Source organism: Bufo gargarizans, chromosome 7, assembly GCF_014858855.1.
Source record: "Bufo gargarizans isolate SCDJY-AF-19 chromosome 7, ASM1485885v1, whole genome shotgun sequence".
NCBI lineage: Eukaryota > Metazoa > Chordata > Amphibia > Anura > Bufonidae > Bufo > Bufo gargarizans.
The window spans coordinates 51386211-51405423 of NC_058086.1; the positions used below are offsets into that span (position 1 = coordinate 51386211).

Genomic DNA, 19213 nt, shown 5'->3' on the forward strand with positions numbered 1-19213 from the left:
TTATCCCTTTACTGTGACATCACTGTGTTTATTATCCCTGTACTGTGACATCACTGTGTTTATTATCCCTGTATTGTGACATCACTGTGTGTATTATCCCTGTACTGTGACATCACTGTGTTTATTATCTCTGTACTGTGACATCAATGTGTGTATTATCACTGTACTGTGACATCACTGTGTTTATTATCCCTGTACTGTGACATCACTGTGTTTATTATCCCTGTACTGTGACATCACTGTGTTTATTATCCCTGTACTGTGACATCACTGTGTTTATTATCCTGTACTGTGACATCACCGTGTGCATTATCCCGTACTGTGACATCACCGTGTTTATCATCCCTGTACTGTGACATCACCGTGTGCATTATCCCGTACTGTGACATCACTGTGTTTATTATCCCTGTACTATGACATCACCGTGTTTATTATCCCTGTACTGTGACATCACCGTGTTTATTATCCCTGTACTGTGACATCACCGTGTTTATTATCTCTGTACTGTGACATCACCGTGTTTATTATCCCTGTACTGTGACATCACTGTGTTTATTATCCCTGTACTGTGACATCACTGTGTTTATTATCCCTGTACTGTGACATCACTGTGTTTATTATCTCTGTACATTGACATTACTGTGTTTATTATCTCTGTACTGTGACATCACTGTTTATGATCCCTGTACTGTGACATCACTGTGTTTATTATCTCTGTACTGTGACATCACTGTGTTTATTATCCTGTACTGTGACATCACTGTGTGTATTATCTCTGTACTCTGACATCACTGTGTGTATTATCCCTGTACTGTGACATCACTGTGTTTATTATCTCTGTACTGTGACATCACTGTGTTTATTATCCCTGTACTGTGACATCACTGTGTTTATCATCCTGTACTGTGACATCACTGTGTGTATTATCGCTGTACTGTGACATCGCTGTGCTTATTATCGCTGTACTGTGACATCACTGTGCTTATTATCCCTTTACTGTGACATCACTGTGTTTATTATCCCTGTACTGTGACATCACTGTGTTTATTATCCCTGTATTGTGACATCACTGTGTGTATTATCCCTGTACTGTGACATCACTGTGTTTATTATCTCTGTACTGTGACATCAATGTGTGTATTATCCCTGTACTGTGACATCACTGTGTTTATTATCCCTGTACTGTGACATCACTGTGTTTATTATCCCTGTACTGTGACATCACTGTGTTTATTATCCCTGTACTGTGACATCACTGTGTTTATTATCCTGTACTGTGACATCACCGTGTGCATTATCCCGTACTGTGACATCACCGTGTTTATCATCCCTGTACTGTGACATCACCGTGTGCATTATCCCATACTGTGACATCACTGTGTTTATTATCCCTGTACTATGACATCACCGTGTTTATTATCCCTGTACTGTGACATCACCGTGTTTATTATCCCTGTACTGTGACATCACCGTGTTTATTATCTCTGTACTGTGACATCACCATGTTTATTATCCCTGTACTGTGACATCACTGTGTTTATTATCCCTGTACTGTGACATCACTGTGTTTATTATCCCTGTACTGTGACATCACTGTGTTTATTATCTCTGTACTGTGACATCACTGTTTATGATCCCTGTACTGTGACATCACTGTGTTTATTATCTCTGTACTGTGACATCACTGTGTTTATTATCCTGTACTGTGACATCACTGTGTGTATTATCTCTGTACTCTGACATCACTGTGTGTATTATCCCTGTACTGTGACATCACTGTGTTTATTATCTCTGTACTGTGACATCACTGTGTTTATTATCCCTGTACTGTGACATCACTGTGTTTATCATCCTGTACTGTGACATCACTGTGTGTATTATCGCTGTACTGTGACATCGCTGTGCTTATTATCCCTTTACTGTGACATCACTGTGTTTATTATCCCTGTACTGTGACATCACTGTGTTTATTATCCCTGTATTGTGACATCACTGTGTGTATTATCCCTGTACTGTGACATCAATGTGTGTATTATCCCTGTACTGTGACATCACTGTGTTTATTATCTCTGTACTGTGACATCACTGTGTGTATTATCTCTGTACTGTGACATCACTGCGTGTATTATCCTGTACTGTGACATCACCGTGTGCATTATCCTGTACTGTGACATCACTGTGTTTATTATCCTGTACTGTGACATCACTGTGTTTATTATCTCTGTACTGTGACATCACTGTGTTTATTATCCTGTACTGTGACATCACTGTGTGCATTATCCCTGTACTGTGACATCACCGTGTTTATTATCCCTGTACTGTGACATCACTGTGTTTATTATCCCTGTACTGTGACATCACTGTGTTTATCATCCTGTACTGTGACATCACTGTGTGTATTATCGCTGTACTGTGACATCACTGTGCTTATTATCCCTTTACTGTGACATCACTGTGTTTATTATCCCTGTACTGTGACATCACTGTGTTTATTATCCCTGTATTGTGACATCACTGTGTGTATTATCCCTGTACTGTGACATCACTGTGTTTATTATCTCTGTACTGTGACATCAATGTGTGTATTATCCCTGTACTGTGACATCACTGTGTTTATTATCCCTGTACTGTGACATCACTGTGTGTATTATCCCTGTACTGTAACATCACTGTGTTTATTATCCCTGTACTGTGACATCACTGTGTTTATTATCTCTGTACTGTGACATCACTGTGTTTATTATCTCTGTACTGTGACATCACTGTGTTTATTATTTCTGTACTGTGACATCACTGTGTTTATTATCCCTGTACTGTGACATCACTGTGTTTATTATCTCTGTACTGTGACATCACTGTGTTTATTATCTCTGAACTATGACATCACTGTGTTTATTATCCCTGTACTGTGACATCACTGTGTTTATTATCCTGTACTGTGACATCACTGTGTTTATTATCCCTGTACTGTGACATCACTGTGTTTATTATCCCTGTACTGTGACATCACTGTGTGTATTATCCCTGTACTGTGACATCACTGTGTTTATTATCCCTTTACTGTGACATCACTGTGTTTTTGTTATCCCTGTACTGTGACATCACTGTGTGTATTATCCCTGTACTGTGACATCACTGTGTTTATTATCTCTGTACTGTGACATCACTGTGTGTATTATCTCTGTACTGTGACATCACTGTGTGTATTATCCCTGTACTGTGACATCACTGTGTTTATTATCCCTGTACTGTGACATCACTGTGTTTATTATCCCTGTACTGTGACATCACTGTGTTTATTATCCTGTACTGTGACATCACTGTGTTTATTATCTCTGTACTGTGACATCACTGTGTCTATTATCCCTGTACTGTGACATCACTGTGTGTATTATCTCTGTACTGTGACCTCACTGTGTTTATTATCCCTGTACTGTGACATCACTGTGTGTATTATCCCTGTACTGTGACATCACTGTGTTTATTATCCCTGTACTGTGACATCACTGTGTTTATTATCCCTGTACTGTGACGTCACTGTGTGTATTATCCCTGTACTGTGACATCACTGTGTTTATTATCTCTGTACTGTGACATCACTGTGTTTATTATCCCTGTACTGTGACATCACTGTGTTTATTATCCCTGTACTGTGACATCACTGTGTGTATTATCCCTGTACTGTGACATCACTGTGTTTATTATCTCTGTACTGTGACATCACTGTGTGTATTATCTCTGTACTGTGACATCACTGTGTGTATTATCCCTGTACTGTGACATCACTGTGTTTATTATCCCTGTACTGTGACATCACTGTGTTTATTATCCTGTACTGTGACATCACTGTGTTTATTATCTCTGTACTGTGACATCACTGTGTGTATTATCCCTGTACTGTGACATCACTGTGTGTATTATCCCTGTACTGTGACATCACTGTGTTTATTATCCCTGTATTGTGACATCACTGTGTGTATTATCCCTGTACTGTGACATCACTGTGTGTATTATCCCTGTACTGTGACATCACTGTGTTTATTATCCCTGTACTGTGACATCACTGTGTTTATTATCCCTGTACTGTGACATCACTGTGTTTATTATCTCTGTACTGTGACATCACTGTGTTTATTATCTCTGAACTATGACATCACTGTGTTTATTATCCCTGTACTGTGACATCACTGTGTTTATTATCCTGTACTGTGACATCACTGTGTTTATTATCCTGTACTGTGACATCACTGTGTTTATTATCTCTGTACTGTGACATCACTGTGTTTATTATCTCTGTACTGTGACATCACTGTGTTTATTATCTCTGTACTGTGACATCACTGTGTTTATTATCCTGTACTGTGACATCACTGTGTTTATTATCTCTGTACTGTGACATCACTGTGTTTATTATCTCTGTACTGTGACATCACTGTGTTTATTATCTCTGTACTGTGACATCACTGTGTTTATTATTCCTGTACTGTGACATCACTGTGTTTATTATCTCTGTACTGTGACATCACTGTGTTTATTATCCCTGTACTGTGACATCACTGTTTGTATTATCTCTGTACTGTGACATCACTGTGTGTATTATCTCTGTGCATTAGAAAAAAGCCTAAAAACAAACACTAATGGGGCTATTGATGCCACTTTTGTGACTTAAAAAATTTGCTAGTAATGTCGCCCACCATTTTTGCATTTATCTTCATTCACGCCAGTTTTCTGGTGTGAACGAAGACAGAAATTGATGGCAGCTAGGAGCTTGCTGTGGATTTTAACCTGTCACATGGCCTGCTGGAGGATGCGGCATATCTATGCTGAGCATCATTTTGGCACATTCTCCAGCTGGGAAGCAATGAAAACAGCGGCCTCGATAAATGTCGCCTAAATGTCTCATATTCAGAACCTGCTGCTGAAGCTCACAGTACAGTCGGGTCCCATCAGCCAATTTACTCCAGATAGGAATGGACTAAGCAGCAGGTGAAGCGGATTCTTCCCAGTCTGACACAAGACGATGAGTCCTGGGGTGGAATGAGGTCCCTGCAGGGACTGTCACTGCTCCCCTCCGCTCTGACCCTCTTCTGAGTGATAGAGTTGAGCCCTGGCGAGGAGGGGGCAGAGGACAGGAGGTGTGTGCTTACATTTGGAGTGCAGCCACAGGAAGGGAAATGCTTGTAGTGAGCTCCTGAGTAACACAAGAGATGGATTAGTCTGTGTCAGCTGCCTGGCCGCCTCTCAATGCTGCCTTCTGTGCTGCTGACCTCCTCTACAGCTGCTAACTGGGGACCCCAACTTTCTCATGGAAGACTAGAGGCAGCCGTGTATGACGGAGCTGAGACCAAGGAGAGCAGCTCAATGGGAGCAGTGACCACAAGGTAAGGACCTCCACAATATGACCCCAGAACCAGTGCAGCAAGAAAGAGGCAGAGCAATAAGGTTCTGCCATTCAATCTATATTACCACAGCAGATCCCTGCGCATTGTTATATCAGCACCTGTCATCAGATATCTGGTGGGTGGGAGTCAGTGGGGGATACACCACCCATGAGTCTCAGTGACAGCAATATCTGCATTTTATTCATGTTTTTTTATGATGTTGCAGAGACTGCCTCTTGTCCTATCAGATGTTAGGTTTCCTTTCTGACAATTTCTAATGATAACATCTTCATGTCAGTGAGCGAAAACAGTTAGATACAACCGATAATGTTGCAAAATGTATCTTTCCCCTGTGTTAATCATCAGCAGGACGCCAAACAACGGCAGAGGCGACTCTTCAGGGCATGAGGATCTACGAGATATTGCTTGACTATTGCTTGATATAGACAATCATCAGTAAGGGATCGCTCTCTCTCAGGGGGTCGCAACCACAGATTTCTCCTCTGTCAACAGGGTTCAAGTTCAAATGGTGTTTTATTCTGGCACTTCAGCACCAGCACACACATAAACATAAACCAACATAAACACCTGCCCGTCGGGGCTCTACCTAATACAGAAGTCTTCTCCCTGGCTCACCCAAAAACATGCAGTTTAGGGTCTCCGGCTCCAACCCTCTCTGTAGGGTCACTTCCTCCCCCCAGTCATACACAGAGGGTTGTTTTATCCCTCCTTGACTATAGCCCAGCTGTTCTCACCTGTGATCTCCTCAGCTAAAGGGAATATCTGTAGTGGACTGAGAGACTCCCACTACCAACCTGTCTCCCAGTCCAAAGAAATCCGGACCATACGACTTTAAACAAAACAATCTCCAGCAAGCTACGCCTCGCTTAGGCAGCACTACTTATCTCACCCAGCTAAACCGAACCACCGGGTGAGATACAACCCCGCCCCCCCCCCCCCCCCCATACCTCTACCATGCACTTTATCACACATCTTTCTATCAGATTGCTGACCATGAGGCCAGGGCTCCACATATCACCCCCGATGTGGATGTTTTGTGACTGGAGAATATTGCATGTGTTAACCATGAGCTTTAACACCAGGTCTTAGGCTGTGTTCACATGTGACAGTTGTTGCAGCCATTGCTGTCATTCCTATAGATCTGAGTGAGGCTTGCAGACATCCATGGACTAAACCTGTTTTGTAACAACTGGGCAATTTGATTGCTTTCAATCAGATTGCCTGGCATCATCTCAGAGACAATGGGGCCCATTTACTGAGCGTCTGCGCCTGTTTTTAGGGGGAAAAATTGTGTTTTAGACAGTCTTATTTTTTTTGTCACATTTACTACTGAAAGTGCGCCTGTTTTGGAGGCTTTTGTGCCTTGTTCAACTCTTTTGATTTTTTTAGACTACGTTTTTTAACTTTTCCGACCTATTTATGTGAATGCGCCTTTATTTGCACTTGAATTTGTTGAAAAAACAGGGCAATTTCTGCTCCACCCCAGGGCTGGCGTACTTTTCTTCATCTGTTTTCAGTGGTGAAATGTGGTTTTCGACCGGGTGACTACTGCTGCATGCCACGGTTTTTGACCCGCCAACTGCCAGCATTTGTATGAGATCAGACAGCCAGATCATCTGAGATGTGAATGCTGCCTTACTGTTGTAAGATGATTGTGTCTGTCTGGGGTGTTCTGCTGGAGATTGCTTCCCTGCTCCTGGGTTGTATCAGACTCTGCTCAGAGAAGGTACAGAGGCTGGGAAAATCCTGCAGAGTACGTGGGTCGATCAGCTGGAGTCTTCCTGTCAGGGCTTGTGGGGCCACGTGTTACAGTGTAGGAGGGGCCACACATGACAGCACTTCAGTACTGATACTAATAATCCGACTGAAGCCCACGCTATGAACTTCATCCTCCGCCGCTGTTTATGGGAATTATGTCATTAACTGCTTCACTGATACAATGTAACGAGGGCCTGAAGATGTAAAGTATTCAGGACTGGATACCACATTGCAGTAACGGGAGCGAGATAGGGCTGCAGCTATCGATTATTTCAGTAATCAAGTATTCTACCGATTATCCAACGATTAATTGAGTACTCTGATAATAAAACTTCTTAAATAATGTTTTCCTTTATAAAAACTTAAATTGCGTACAGTAGAATGGCAACATTTTTTGTTTTAAATGAATAAATGCATAAGGCTTCTTTGACAGAACAACAGCCTGCCGGAGTGTACCGTATCGGGTATAGCCGGATACTGCCGGCCGCTGCTCCACCAACTGACTGTAATGGGGTCCGACTGTGATACAGTATACAAGCCGGGTTTTGGCCGGACAAGAAAACACTTCAAGTAGCGTTTTTGGTCCGGATGATACCCAGCATGTATGCCGGAAGATGGCCAGATGGACCACATTTTAGTCAATAGGAGCATATAGTAGCTGGCAGTATGCCATCATCATCACACCCCCCATGGCATCCCTCATGCCATCAGTCTTCCCTGCCATCTGTCCCCCCCCCCCATGCAATCAGTCCCACTCTCGAGCGCCATCAGTTCCCCCCTTGCCATCAGTGATCAGTCCCCAGCGCCATCCCCCCCATGCCATCAGTCCCCGGCTGCAGTGCCATCAGCCATGATTACTTCCCCTCATCCAATGCCATCAGTCTTCAGACCCCAGTGCCAGCCCTCCATCCCCCCCTAAATCAGACTAAGACCCCCATATGGCTGCCATAGTGCTAAAATCAAATACTATACTATACTTACCAGTTGCATCATCTTCTTGATGCAACTGGTGCGTGGTGCTTACGTGTACTACGTCTTGACGATGTGTGTACACCGGGAGAGTGCAGTGTGGTGTTGACCATGGAGCGGTGAGTAATAGCAAGCGCTTCACTTACGCTCCGTGGTCATGATAGAAACGAATCCTCGATGCAAAAAATTTGCATTAAGAATTCTTTGGTTTCGATCTGCTGAATTGATTTGCGTAATCGTTTCAGTCCTTGAGACTGGGAGACTAGGGGCCCACTGGGAGATTCACCTGTACCCCTGTGTGCCAGTCCGAGCCTGGCCTTACACGTTAGCTAATTTCAGACAGGCGTGTCTTGTGCAGAAATCATACTCCGTGTGTGAGCGTGATTTCACGTCAAGGACACTGCTTGTTTGACAGGTGGGCATTATATGGATTTATAATGCTGTGTGTCTCTGCATGACCTGCATCTACTGAATTATACTCGCAGCACTATGTCCATGCAATACATCCCAGATGATGTCAGGAAGGGACACTCAACATTATAAATCAGTATAAGGCCTCATGCACACGACTGTTGTGCTGCCATTCAGTGCATGGAGGACCCCAATTTGTGGTCCCAAATGCACGGGCAACGTCTGTGCGGCGGCCGGGACGGATCGAGACCTATCCAACCTGAATGGATCCATGAACCGTCCGCACCACAAAAAAATAGAAATGTTCTATTTTTTTGCAGTGCGGAAGCATGGAAAGAAACACTACGTTCCAAACCACAGCTCAGGATTGCGGACCCATTCAAGTGAATGGGTCCGCATCCGTCATGTGTGGAGCACACAGCCAGTGCCCGCAACTAACAGTGTCCCTAACGGGAAATCAAGCTCACACACGGAGTCTGATTTCCATACAGGACACGCTCATCTGAAAAAGGCCTCAGTGTAAGTGCTGATTCACACGACCATGCTTGGTCCAGGAAACATAGTTCATGTGTTGACCGCTTCTCCTGGACCGACTGCAGCTCCCCTGTCCTGGACCGACTGCATCACAGTAATTTATGGTGCAGTCAGTTCCTATCTGGTATTATATATATATATATATATATATATATATATATGATGATGTGAGTCTAGTACAATATATCTGCAATCAAATAGGAACAGATTGCACAATAAATCACTAAGATGCAGTCAGTTCAGGTCAGGGGAGTCACAGTCAGTCCGGGAGATGTGGTCGACACATGGACCGTGTTTCCTGGACCGAGCATGGTTGTGTAAATCAGCCCTTCATGCATATTATTATTATTTATTATTAATGTGCCATACATTCCATAGCGCTGTACATATGATAAACGGTCACATACATAATACAGACAATTGCACTAAGCATGAACAAGACGAGTTACAGACTGGTACAGAAGGAGAGAGGGCCCTGCCCGCGAGGCTTACAATCTACATGGTACAGATGCCGCAGATGCATGCAGCAGATTAGATTTCTTTTACGCCCCCTTTAATCTCCAGAAACAACCTCATTCAGATGTACTGAATGGATTTCTGAGCCACAGAAATTTATGTAGATAATTTGCAACAGGTGAACATATCCTGACTGACAATTGTATCCGGTGGTTAGTGTGCTACAATGTATCAGTGCAGGTAAAATGTGTCAGTCTGGCGTCCAGCCTGTTTATACCTTGGAGGATTATTAACAATTGTAACAGACCGCCAGCTTCCATTCACTGACAGCAAGCTGAAAAACATTAATACTTGGCCTTATAATATCAGTCCCTTCAGCTTTTAGCATATAACAGAGGGTAATGGAGGTGTCTCCCCATCCCCCTGCTTGTCCTGGAGAAGACAGGACAGAGGCACAGAGCAGCAGGTGGGAGGCCCCCGCTTGTCTTTTGGCTGTTCCCGGTAGGCGTTCCCAGCTGTCCCACTAATCACAGACACAATAGTGCTGCTTGCATTAAGGGGCTTGCAGCTGTCATGGGAGTTTACAAATCCCACATCCCCTTTGTGAGCTGCGTCGAGGAGACCCTGTCCGATCCCTGTGTGGGTTTGATAAGCAATCGCTCAACGTGTGCATAATGAGGGGCTTACACCCACTGAGACCCCACAAATAACCTCAGCTAGCTAGGGGGACGGATACCAATGCTTTATCTATTGATAATGCATTATATGGAAGAAACTGCAGATTAGGAAACATATTAACGTCACCTTCAATGGTAAATGTGGAAAATATGAAGAAAGGCGAAGTTAGGGCGACTCACACTCTCATGATCATTGCGGCCAATCACTGAATCACATGAGCTCATTCATTCCATGTATTTACATGTAACTATAACTGGATATATTGTTACAAATAAACCACCTGATACATTGTAGCACAGAGCTGCAGAGCGCTGGCTGGCCTCATGGTGGAGCTGTGTGTACATAGCCCATGGGTCCCTATGGTTCTGTAGAGCAGTAGTAGGCCCTGCATGGCTATATGGTGCCACCATACGGCTCTGCATTACAGTCTCCTTCACAAAAGAGGACCACTGGAACACCAATGACAGCCACAAGATCACCAAGAACAGCCATGGGATCCAAGTGGACAGCTACTGGATCACCAAGAACAGCTACAGGATGAAAGTGGACAGCCACCGGATCACCATGAGCAGCCACCGGATCACCAAGAACAGCCATGGGATCACCATGAGTAGCCATGGTATCAAAGTGGACAGCCACTGAATCCCCATGAACAGCCACTGGATTACCAAGAACAGCCACGGGATCAAGGTGCCATCTAGACCATGCTATCTGTGCAATCACTGTGAATTTGGCACAGCCTGCACTATTTTCACATATAAATCTTTTATTGCTCTAAGTGTTCATGCACATGGATGTCCTACAGCGCCATACTGCCTCCAAGCATTGTGTAGCCATGATATGCCGCCCACAGAAGCCTTTGGTGGCCTTCATGTCATAGTGAAGTCAACATAAAACACCCTTCTCCTGGAGAGAATGCCTCTGTAACACGCACCATACACCAAAACATCAAGTGCCACCATCTCTGCAGAACCGAGCAACAGGGGCCAACATGCCGCTGTATAAACTCTGCTGTGTCTACATGGCCCAGGGACAAGTGCAGGAGCCCCCATGAGAGCCGGAGGGCACCACTGTCGTCTGGTGCCAGCCATCTTTATTCGGTGCAGAGAGGAAATGAAGAAAAATACAACTTATACAATGGTGATCTGCTTGTTCCTGGATCGCGCTCGGGTGATGAAATATTTAAGGCCTTGAAATGAATCAGAAAAAACACAATCTATTATTAGATTTCGTCTGATTTTCCAGGTTTTTATGGAAAATCCTTGAAGGGACTGTATGGAGAACAGAGGAAGGTTCCTCCTCCGCCCCAGTGGCACACAGTTCAAGGCTCTGGATGTTATTGTTTCTCACGCTCGCAGACCTGACTCTGCTTCAACATCCTGTCTTCTCCTATGAAAGGAAGCCACATCAAGCATCAGAGGGCAAGCCAAGGACGGGGCTGTCCCTGTGGAATACTGGGGCACATACTAGGGACCCCAATATATGGGGTCTGAGGAACTCTGACAACCACTCACTGGCAGCCGCCCTGCAGTAATGAAGGCCCCTGTGGTTAATCTAAAATCGGCAAAATTGAAATTCCTCCCAAGATGATGGTGGGTGGGAAATCTGAGGTTTCAGCTCCATCAGAAGTGGGGGATCTAGCTCGTGGCCATGCTCTACTCTGACAAGTATGAGACCATATACTGCAAGAAATCTGCAGAGTAAATGGACCTCAAATCTGTAGGATGTCTATTTATGCTGTGGATCTCCACCGCTGAAGAAAGTGAAAACTACTGCAAAAATGACGTAATCCTTGCGTTTTTTTGTTGCTGACTTGCACAATACACAACAAAAAACTTTCAAAATCCAAAGGGGACTTTTCTCTTGTGTGGAGTTTGCCATCAATCACATTAAAGGAGTTTTCCAGGTCTACTATATTGATCGGCTAGCCTCTGGATAAATCCTCAATATCTGATCGATGGGAGTCTAACACCCGGGACACCTGCCAATCAGCTATTTGAGGAGTAATCTGATCAATACTCCGGCACGTATGTCACATACATTGCTCACATGGCCTACATGGGCCTGGGCTGCAATACCACGTACAGCCACTATACGATGTATGGCACTGTGCCTGGTAAGATGTGAGGGGGCTGCAGCGCTCACCCAACCACCGTGGGCCCGCTGCCTCCAGCTGATCGGCAAGGGTGTCGGGAGTCAGACCCTCACCAGTCAGATACTGATCCTGAGCATAGGCCATCAATATACAACACATGACAGTATCTTCCATCCATGGTCTATCTGTGTGCTCACCGGACAGCACACTCGGACCCAGTTAGGCCAACGGTTTAATCACATTCAGTCCATTTCTGCACTATTCTTGTCCATTTTCCAACAGGGACTTATTCATTCAAGTGTATGGGAGTGGGGAAAAAAATTGCATTACTGGTGTCCACACAGAACACACAGTGTTTAGAGATGTAAAATCGGAACAGCCATCTGAATCAGGCCTAATTGTCTGATTGGTGGGGTCCGACCTCTACTACCCCTACTGATCCTGAGAATGAAGGGGTCACAGCGAACTGGAGTGGAGGGGGGGTCTGCTGGGGCATGTAACCCGGCTGCTAGGTGCCCAGAGGAGCACTAAGAAGACACAACCACTTGACCAGGGCAGCAAACTGTAATCTTATCCCTGGATGAAGACCCTCTGGGTGCCGCAGGTTCTCCGGGTTGGTGGAAGCGCAGTGGCCAGACCCCACTGATTGGTGGATTGGTGGATAGAGCCCATTAAGGTAAAGGAACGTCCCTGGCGGCCAATGCAAATGTGAACAAGATCACTTGCCAATTCTAATTATTTCCGCATAATATACACTCACCTGAAGAATTATTAGGAACACCATACTAATACAGTGTTGGACCCCCTTTTGCCTTCAGAACTACCTTAATTCTATGTGGCATTGATTCCACAAGGTGCTGATATTGATAGGATAGCATCTTGCAGTTGATGGAGATTTGAGGGATGCACATCCAGGGCACGAAGCTCCCGTTCCACCACATCCCAAAGATGCTCTATTGGGTTGAGATCTGGTGACTGTGGGGCCATTTTAGTCCAGTGAACTCATTGTCATGTTTAAGAAACCAATTAGAAATGATTGGAGCTTTGTGACATGGTGCATTATCCTGCTGGAAGTAGCCATCAGAGGATGGGTACATGGTGGTCATGAATGGATGGACATGGTCAGAAACAATGCTCAGGTAGCCCGTGGCATTTAAACGATGGCCAATTGGCACTAAGGGGCCTAAAGTGTGCCCAGAAAACATCCCCCACACCATTACACCACCACCACCAGCCTGCACAGTGGTAACAAGGCATGATGGATACATGTTCTCATTCTGTTTACGCCAAATTCGGACTCAACAGAAATCGAGACTCATCAGACCAGGCAACATTTTTCCAGTCTTCAACAGTCAATTTTGGTGAGCTTGTGCAAATTGTAGCCTCTTTCTCCTATTTGTAGTGGAGATGAGTGGTACCCGGTGGGGTCTTCTGCTGTTGTAGCCCATCCGCCTCAAGGTTGTGCGTGTTGTGGCTTCACAAATGCTCTGCTGCATACCTCGGTTGTAACGAGTGGTTATTTCAGTCAACGTTGCTCTTCTATCAGCTTGAATCAGTTGGCCCATTCTCCTCTGACCTCCAGCATCAACAAGGCATTTTCGCCCACAGGACGGCCGCATACTGGAGGTTTTTCCCTTTTCACACCATTCTTTGTAAACCCTAGAAATGGTTGTGCGTGAAAATCCCAGTAACTGAGCAGATTGTGAAATACTCAGACCGGCCCGTCTGGCACCAACAACCATGCCACACTCAAAATTGCTTAAATCACCTTTCTTTCCCATTCTGACATTCAGTTTGGAGTTCAGGAGATTGTCTTGACCAGGACCACAACCCTAAGGCATGGAAGCAACTGCCATGTGATTGGTTGACTAGATGATCGCATTTATGAGAAATAGAACAGGTGTTCCTAATAATTCTTTAGGTGAGTGTAGGTCTCATGCACACGACCGTTGTTCTGGCCGCATCTGAGCCGCAGTATTTGTGGCTTGGATGCGGACTCATTTACTTAAATGGGCCGCAAAAGATGCGGACAGCACTCCGTGTGCTTTCCACATCCGTTGCTCCGTTCCGTGGTTCACCCAAAAAATATGACCTGTCCTATTCTTGTCCGTTTTGCGGACAAGAATAGGCAGTTATATTAAAGGATGTCTGCGCCATTACGCAAATTGCGGAACACACACGGACGCCATTCCTGTTTTGCAGATCCGCAAAACACACAACGGTCGTGTGCATGAGGCCTGTATCCGTTTAGGCGATATGCCCCTTTTCTGAGAGACAGGCACAGCTACTGCAGAACACCAACCTCCCGAACTGGATACAAAATAGCACTCCAAACTGGAACCTCGCAAATAGCTGTCAGCAGACGAACAGGAAAAGCATCCAATCAGCTTACACTCCTGGCAATCAGTCTCTAACAGCATATAGGGAATCCCCCCAATAACGAGACAAGGCTCAGTCTTGAGGGTCAGCAGTGGTCTGATGTGCTGGCACACCTAGCCTGGTTTTTATTACAGTTTTGCAAATACAGAACAGATACAACACATCCCCACAATGCATCATGGTTTCCTCCTCTCTGTCCCAGAGACAACCAAAGGCAATCCAATTATCTCTCAGGACAAAGGGAGATCACCAATACACATGTGGAGACAACAGGACAGACATCACCATTTAAACACATAATGGCACACCCCCACAGCAAACACAGACATTTAACATATCCCCAGATAGCTCAAGTCTGAGTGCATATCATTAGGTGAATGGCACTCAGAATACACGAATACAATAATATTAGCTATCTGGGTGCCCTCACATAACATACAATTTAACCGAACGCATAATAACATAAAATACAATTCTACAGACAGATTTAAGCTGTGCGGCCGGTCTGTTTTCTCCTTTAGTCTGGGTTCAGACCTGAGCGTTCTGAAACGAGCGCTCTGTATGCGCGATTGTACGGGCGTTTACAATCGCGCATACAGAGACTGGCGTTCACACATTGTCGCGCATTTCCGAATTTCTATGTGCGGGAACGCGCGACAAACGCCCAATAAAAAGCTCAAGCACTTGTTTGAGCGTCGGGCGTTTTACAGCGCGATCGTACGCGCTGTAAAACGCCCAGGTGAGAACCATTCCCATAGGGAATCATTGGTTCTTGCCTGTTGTGCGTTTTACAGCGCGTAGGAACGCGCTGTAAAACGCTCAGGTGTGAACCCAGCCTTTAAGTTACTATGGGCCATAATCCTGAGGCAAGAGGCTTTTAAACAGCCCTCTCCAAAACCCAGTGGCGAGGTTGGTTTCGCCACAAGGCCTTACATGGATTATATATGTGCAGAAAGAGGACGATCCTTGCAGTCACATAATCAGATGAAATGATGACTGCAGCACAGAGTGTTTAAGGAGGGTGCAGATCTTGTTGAAGGTCATAGACAGAGAGCTACATACAGTGGTGACCTACAGACCAGGAGTGAAATCAGTAGCTCAATGCCTGCCACTGATTTACCACTGATGTCACGCATTTCTATGAAGAAAACAAAAGTATTGAGCAGCTCTCACCTGCCAGGGATTCCACTGGTATAGCACGGAGCAGCTCCTTCACCCGAATCAGGAGAAATACGGAAGTATAGAGAAAAAGAGATTTTGTCCAGCTTGTACTTGTGGTAATCCAAGGCTTCTTTATTGAAGCCTTTAGTAAGGGCTAAGATTGCATTGTGCCCGAAACATGTAGACTCTGCTTTCTGTACCTGGATTTTATACTGAATTTTCAATAAAGAAGCCTTGGATTACCACAAGTACAAGCTGGACAAAATCTCTTTTTCTCTATACTCACGCATTTCTATGTAATGGGTCAAACCCGACGTTAAAGTGAACTCAGATTTCGCTCTACGGCAGGCTCACATTGATATGGTCCACATCCTTTATGCCATTTTTCTAGTTTGTGACTTTTTGGGGTCAGTGGCATTTTGTTTCTCAATATACAGAACTCTCTTTTGGTTTTGCATTTTTTTTATCATAAAAACTAATTGCATACATTTTTAAGATACATTTTTTTCAGCCGCCGTCAGGATGCTTTCACACGTGGCAACATTTCCATAATGGAAAAATCTGCTGTGGAAACTCCATGTCTTCCCTTGGTTCGGGGTGACAGTGACACATACTTGGTTTGTGTTGTGGAATTTCAGCATATACTTCAACGCCATGTAAAATTCTGCAGAAAATGTGTCACAAAATCTGCAACAGTAACCATGCACATGGGATTTGGTTTTCCATTCTAAATCAGCAGCAAACTGTGTGAATGAGCCCTAATAGGGCACTGCCCGATGTTGACGGTACTATCCTCAACTCTGTATCTGGAGCCGATGGCATTCATTCCCAATCGGTGCCCTGCCTGTGTAAATATGTCTGCGGATCACGTGCTCATTGTTGATCGCCTCTTTTATATCTATCACAATATTATGTAGATCGTCGATTAGCACTCGTTTACAGGCAGATTATCTACCGGTGTAAAAGGAGCCTTATTCTCCACCGTATGGACACCTGAGCTGTAGGGAGGCATCTAGCAATGGCCGCATGTGTTGTATCCATACCATTCATCCAGAAGAATATAGAAGATTATTACACCGCCTGAACACTCACATCTCATTAAGGGGAACCTGTCACCTGGATTTTGTGTATAGAGCTGAGGACATGGGTTGCTAGATGGCCGCTAGCACATCCGCAATACCCAGTTCCCATAGCTCTGTGTGCTTTTATTGTGTAAAAAAACCGATTTGATACGTATGCAAATTAACATATAAGAGTCATATCTTACTTGTGTGACCAGAGAAGAGTCATATTTTCAAGCTCGGACTCATCTCAGGTAATTTGCATATGTATCAAATCGGTTTTTTTTACACAATAAAAGCACACAGAGCTATGGGGACTGGGTATTGCGGATGTGCTAGCGGCCATCTAGCAACCCATGTCCTCAGCTCTATACCCAAAATCCCAGTGACAGGTGTCCTTTAAAACTAAACCCAATGGCGTCAGTCTAGATCTGTCTTCAGGATGCCCCAGCAGAGGATTTATAGGGGCTGCATGCGATATTATGGGGCTGTCTTTCTCCCTGCAAATTATATTATACAGAGAAAATCCAATATTCCGAGATTTAGAAAAGAGATGAAGAGTTTATATACAGTGAGGTACAGGGGTTTGGGGGGCACAGCCTGTAAAAACTGGGAAAGCATCCTCCGCCTCTAGATCTGTTTCACAGACAGGCCCTCACTTTCTATACCCCTTCTTCCAGGCTTAGATAACTTTGCCCCCCTACCCCATTTTGTTCCTCCCCTCTACCAGACCTGGCTTACTGTACCCCCCTCCTCCCCTCTACCAGACCTGGCCTACTGTGCCCCCCTCCTCCCCTATACCAGACCTGGCCTACTGTGCCCCCCTCCTCCCCTATACCAGACCTGGCTTACTGTGCCCCCCTCCTCCCCTATACCAGACCTGGCTTACTGTGCCCCCCTCCTCCCCTCTACCAGACCTGGCTTACTGTACCCCCTCTTCCCCTTTGTCACGTCTGTCTTGCTGAGCCCTCACTTTCAGACCTGGATTGCTTTGCCCCTTTCTCCCCTCTTTCAGGTCTCTCTTGCTATGCCCCCTCTGCCTTATCATGGCCTTGAAGCATTTTGCTTGTCTTCTACTGATAGTTACCCTGTCCTTGTGTCTTGCTGTGGTCCCTCTGCCAAGTCTGGATGCCCCCTACTCCCCTGTGCCAGGCCTGGATGCCCCCTCCTCCCCTCTGCCACGTCTGGATGCCCCCTCCTTCCTTCAACCAGGCCTGCATGCCCCCTCTGCCAGGCCTGCATGCCCCCTCCTCCCCTGTCAGGACTGGCTTTCTGTGCCCCCTCCTTCAGACCTGGGCTGCTGCTCCTGTGTCACGTCTTTGATACATTTTGCTTCTATTGATACATTGTTTCCTTCCCCACGTGACCCGTTCTCCGGGGCCGCGGGACTGTCAGATGAAGCCCGGGGACAGGGGGTTAACTGGCCTGCCAGGCCCAGACTTTGGAGCCCCCTCCTCCCTCTGTGATTGGTGCTCTGCCGCGCGCTGCCCCCGTCATTGGTGGTCCCCGCTCCCCTCCTATACTCGGTGCCATGCTCCTGCGATTGGCGGCTGCCTCCGGTGCCCGGGCAGCTGATTGGCGGCCATTGCGGTGGTCGTGCAGGCGCAGACGCCGCTCCCATTAGTCGCCAGTGACAGCCCCCGGGGGCTTCTCTCCATCCAGCATGGCGCCCACCGTTCAGTGCGAGTCTCTGCAGCAGTGCTCGGGCCAGGAGGCCTCCCTAGGACCCTCCGTCACCCAGCGGCGCTGACCCTGCCAGGACGGACAGGTATATCCTCCCTGCAACCCCCTCCCCCCGCCGCCAGTCAAGAGGTTCTGCAGCATCCTCCCCCGCATCAGCGGCGCTGCAGTCAGGTGTGATGCTCTGCAGCCTGTGCGGTGATGCATCTTTCCTCCATGCAGAGCCTGCTGTGCAGCAATGATGAGGATGCGGGGCTCAGTCCGTCCTGCCTGCAGAGCATCAGAAGGGATAGATCCTCTACCTCTGCAGAGCATCTGTTTTCTAGGCAGTTTTGCTGCACTGCAGAGCATGTGCGGTGTCTGCGCCTTACTGCATATACACCTGCAGAGCAGAACACCTGGGCCATGTCCTATGCTCCCTGCAGAGCAGAACACCTGGGGCCATGTCCTATGCTCCCTGCAGAGCAGAACACCTGGGGCCATGTCCTGTGCTCCCGGCGGAGCAGAACACCTGGGGCCATGTCCTGTGCTCCCTGCGGAGCAGAACACCTGGGGCCATGTCCTGTGCTCCCTGCAGAGCAGAACACCTGGGCCATGTCCTGTGCTCCCTGCAGAGCAGAACACCTGGG

At 46.0% G+C, this 19213-nt stretch overlaps 1 protein-coding gene across 5 annotated transcripts in view; it reads left to right on the plus strand.

Annotated features, from left to right (window-relative positions):
• Window positions 1-5190: 5190 nt before the first annotated feature.
• The window catches only part of ST3GAL3 (ST3 beta-galactoside alpha-2,3-sialyltransferase 3), a 308463-nt gene continuing 294440 nt past the window's right edge, over window positions 5191-19213 (plus strand). The window contains exon 1 of one of the 5 annotated variants that reach the window (XM_044301369.1): window positions 5191-5381. The gene's annotated coding sequence lies outside the window, so the exon portion shown is untranslated. Of the gene's footprint in view, window positions 5382-18406; window positions 18673-19213 lie in introns of those variants that run through there. The other 4 variants (XM_044301368.1, XM_044301371.1, XM_044301374.1 and 1 more) reach the window with 4 other exon arrangements.